Source organism: Mycetomoellerius zeteki, unplaced genomic scaffold (genome assembly GCF_001594055.1).
Source record: "Mycetomoellerius zeteki isolate Tzet28-1 unplaced genomic scaffold, Tzet1.0 scaffold781, whole genome shotgun sequence".
Classification (NCBI taxonomy): Eukaryota; Metazoa; Arthropoda; class Insecta; order Hymenoptera; family Formicidae; genus Mycetomoellerius; species Mycetomoellerius zeteki.
The window spans coordinates 24,619-29,894 of NW_017257810.1; the positions used below are offsets into that span (position 1 = coordinate 24,619).

The 5,276-nt window shown below is 22.2% G+C and overlaps 1 pseudogene; it reads left to right on the top strand.

The window, feature by feature from the left end:
* Nucleotides 1–175: 175 nt before the first annotated feature.
* On the top strand, nucleotides 176–3,346 carry LOC108729633 (NADH-ubiquinone oxidoreductase chain 1-like; annotated as a pseudogene).
* The last annotated feature ends 1,930 nt before the right edge of the window (nucleotides 3,347–5,276 follow it).

The window sequence follows — 5,276 nt, forward strand, 5'->3', positions numbered from 1 at the left end:
TAAATACAAATATAATAAAGATTGCAACAAAAAATTAAATATATAAAATTTAATTTTCATTTTTAAAATTTACTCTATGAATAAAATATATATAAAATTTTTTTAAATCAAAACTAAATCTTAAATAGACTTAATTTAACAAATTAATATTTATATTAACTTAAAATTCAGTCAAATGAACCTAGTAATTCATAAAAATAGTGAGGAAAAATAGTGCCACCACTAGCGGTTAACTAAATACTATAAGTAAATTTACCCATTAACAAAACAATTATTAATAGTTCTTATAAAAAAGTAAATTTAACAAAAATTAGATTTCTATGGTGAAATATGAAAATACTTAAATCAGTTAAACCAACATACAAAAACATAATAAGACATTAAATTTAAATAATTTGGCGGTATTTTAAAAAGTTAGAGGAATTTGTTTAATAAACGATAATCCACGAAAGGAAAGTCTTAATAAACTTTTATGTTTTAAAATCATTTCAGAAGAAAACATAATTAATATATTTAAACATTTCATTAAAAATTAACAATATTTAATAAATTAAATATAACCTAATTAAAATGAACACAAAAAATAAAAATTCAAATCAAAATGTAGAATTATTAAGAAAAAAATGAATTACAATTAATTTAAATTACCTTCAAATTTATAATTCTAACTATTATAAATGAGCAGAATTTAATAGTAAATTTATAAAATCATATAAGTTGAAATTTAACTAAAATATGTACAAATCGCCCGTCATTTTCATAAATAAATAGTTGAAAGAAGTCGTAACAAAGTAAATGTATAGGAATATGCATTTAGATTAAATCTGAAAATTAATTTATAAAGCCAAATTAAACTACCCTTGACTATTAAATAAAAATATACAAATTTTTCTATCGTTTAATATATAAAATTAAAAAAATTCCTTTAAATTATAACAATCAGTAATGTAAATGAAAATAAAAAAACAAATATATAAAAGTAAACTTAATTGATTGTACCTTTTGTATCAGGGTTTATTAAAAAATAATTTTTAAATTTTTAAATCTCTCGAAGTTAAAAGAGCTATTAATACCCCCCCTCCAAAAAAATTATGTTAATTAATGTAGAAAAATTATTAAAAATAATTTAATAAAAGAGAAATTCTAGTCAATTTTAAATATATTTAGTTTTTTTATATTTAAATTTAATTTATCTTTAAATCAGTGAAATAATATATTTAATTTAAAAATATAATATATTATAAAATTTAAAGAAAGATATTATGGGATAAACTATAATATAAATTAAAATAATAAAAATATAAATTAAATATAATAATATTAATTAAATTACAAAATTATAAAAAAAATTTAACAATTTATAAAATAATATATTTACTAGCAATAGCAAAAACAATAATAAAAATAATTACTAAAAATTAAAAAAACAATAAATTTTAAATTTAAAACAAACATTTAATAAAATATAAAAATATTTATATAAACTAATGAAATAAAATAATAATGATAAAATTAGTAAAAAAAACAAAAAAATAAAAACAATTACAAACCAGCTCAAATTTAATTTTAGGAACTAGGCAAATTAATTAAGTTCAACTGTTTAATAAAAACATTGTCTTTTGAATATAATAAAAGATACCCTACTGCTCAATGAAAAATTTTAAATAGCTGCAGTATATTGACTGTACAAAGGTAGCATAATAAATTGTTTTTTAATTGTAAACTAGAATGAATGTAATAATGAAACTTAAACTGTCTTAAATTAAAAATGATGAATTTAATTATTAAATAAAAATTTTTAAATAATTTTATGGGACGAGAAGACCCTATAGAATTTTATATACAATATATTTAACCTATCTTAATTTTTTTAATAAATATAATGTATATTTAATTGGGAGGATTGTTAAATTAATTAAACTTTAATTAATATAAAATATAAATTAATAAAATTAATTAAGGAAAAATTAATTAAAAAAGAATTAATTACTTTAGGGATAACAGCGTAATAGTTTTGGAAAGTACATATTTATAAAACTGATTGCGACCTCGATGTTGAATTAAGAAAGTAATTAAATGTAGAAGTTTAATATTTAAGTCTGTTCGACTTTTAAAATCTTACATGATTTGAGTTTAGATCGGCGTAAGCCAGATCGGTTTCTATCTATAATCATATTTAATAAATATTTGTACGAAAGGACTTTATTTATGAATTATATTCTTACCACACACAAAAATCTAAACTAATTAGACAATACAATAAATACCATAATAATAAATTAACCTCACCAATCAACCGTTAATTTATTATTCTTATCTATTACTTTGGCAGATTAGTGCATTAAATTTAGAATTTAAAATTAAATATAAAAATAAACCTATATTAAGTAATAATTTTATTATACTCAAAATACTTAATACTAAACCTAATGAGATTGGTTATCCTAGAAATTTATGTACTAATCAGAGTAGCATTCTTAACACTACTAGAGCGAAAAATCTTAAGATATATCCAAAATCGAAAGGGCCCAAATAAAGTTGGACCTGCTGGATTACTTCAACCTTTTAGAGACGCAATTAAACTATTTAACAAAGAACTATTTACAATCTACAAATCAAGATACTTAATATACTATATCTTCCCTATCATTCTATTTTCAATAAGACTAATGAATTGATTTTTATACTCACATATCACCAACCTTTACTTTTTAAATTACTCCTTACTATCCTTAGTTATCATCCTTACTATTATAAGATATATATTTATATTTATAGGATGGGCATCAAATTCCATATACTCTCTTATAGGAGCCGTGCGAGCAATCTCCCAAACCCTATCTTACGAAGTAAGATTAATCATAATCTTTTTAATTTTAATGATTATAAGTGAAAGATACTCCTTTAGAGATTTTATTAAACGACAATATCATATGTGATACATTTTTATAACCGTATTTATAGTACCCCTATTTATAGTATTTATAATCAGAATACTAGCAGAACTAAACCAATGGACTTCATTGAAGGAGAGTCTGAATTAGTATCAGGATTCAATGTAGAATACTTTAGAGGCACCTTTGCATTAATTTTTATAGCTGAATACAGAATAATTATCTTCTACAGATACCTCACTACAATATTATTCATCAGACTAGCAAATTCAGAATGACTGGGAGTATTTATCAACATAACAGTCTTCTTAGTCATCCTAATACGAGGAGTACTCCCCCGAATGCGATACGATGAACTAATATACTTATGCTGAAAAATTATCCTACCATTCATCTTAAACTATATAATTTTCATAATAATGTTTAAAATCACATTCATGTTTTTTACCTAGTCCAACTTTAACTAAACTCAACCTAAAGCAACTATTAAAAATCAAACTAACACAATTAAAAACAATTAATTTTAAAAAATTAATAGAAAATTAAATTTCTTTATTATGTTTTCAAAACATATTCTTATCTCAAGATCATTAATTTCTTATCAACATCCTTCACACTAATCAAATAATAACAATACGTCATCAAATAAATATTTCTAATTCACCATAATTAAACATTCTATACTCAACCAAATAATCATTTCATTCATATCCAATTAACCGATTACTAATATAACAAATAAAATCAACATTAATACAATTCACTTAACTAATAAAATTTAAATCAACTTTTCCTTCCTTAACTTACTCAGTACAATTAAACTTAAAACCCTTAGATAACCTATAATTAATATATAAAACAAAAAAAACAAAAAATAAACTATAGTCATGGCCTGTTTAATAACAAATTGTATACAAACTTACTTTTTTTTAAAAAGAAGGTAAAAAAAGCGCTAAGCGTGCATGCTTCTCATATGGACACCACCATTTGAGCCGGTTTCACCAACATCAATTACTTAATCGGCCGTGGAACTGATGACTAATTGCGTTTGCTGTTTGATGAAATTCTTTGTGTATGATACATTCCAACACAAGTTATGATCGCTTTATTCCCCTTCAAAAATTATTACATGAAAATCATATCACAAAATTTACTAAATCTAATGATATATATGTTTCATCTGTATAAAAGATTTGATATCAACAATTGTGGCGCCAAGTTAAATTCTGTTAATTTAATTAAATTTATCAAAATTTTATGTATTATTCGTAAAAAAGATTTGATAGCCAAATTAAATAATGAATATTAATCTAATATGTATTATTTGTACAAACGATTTGATATCAACAACTGTGGCGCCAAGTTAAATTCTACTACGAAATAAAAAGTAAAACCTAAGTGATACTATCTTTATTATTTACTTAATCCAAATGGTACCATCCTTAATTTTTATACAATGAATAAATTTAATTTAAATAGAAAAATGTTTCATGTAAAAACACTTGGCGCTGCTAGATTGAATAAGAAAAGCATACACATATATACACATATTAGATAGTATTATATATACACATGCTAGATACTTTGACTCTCATTGGGGATGCTTTTTATTTTTCTTATTCTTCTAGATATTCATATTTTTTAATATGATTCTGATATTTCTTATTATAATAATATGCTTCTTATTTATGTTATTTTTCTAAGTATTATATTCTTATTTTTATTTACATTCATGTTTTACTATTATACTACCATGTTATTATATCGAGATCTAGCAGCGCCAAGTGTTTTTACATGAAAAATTTTTCTATTTAAATTAAATTTTTTCATTGTATAAAAATTAAAGATAGTACCATTTGGATTAAGTAAATAATAAAGATAGTATCACTTAGGTTTTACTTTTTATTTTGTAGTAGAATTTAACTTGGCGCCACAATTGTTGATATCAAATCTTTTATACAGATGTAATCTTTTATACAGTATATATCATTAGATTCAGTAAATTTTGTGATATTAAATTAACAGAATTTAACTTGGCGCCACAATTGTTGATATCAAATCTTTAATACAGATGAAACATATATATCATTAGATTTAGTAAATTTTGTGATATTAAATTAACAGAATTTAACTTGGCGCCACAATTGTTGATATCAAATCTTTTATACAGATGTAATCTTTTATACAGTATATATCATTAGATTCAGTAAATTTTGTGATATGATTTTCATGTAATAATTTTTGAAGGGGAATAAAGTGATCATAACTTGGGTTGGAATGTATCATACACAAAGAATTACATCAAACAGCAATTAGTCATCAGTTCCACGGCCGATTAAGTAATTGATGTTGGTGAAACCGGCCCAAATGGTGGTGTCCATA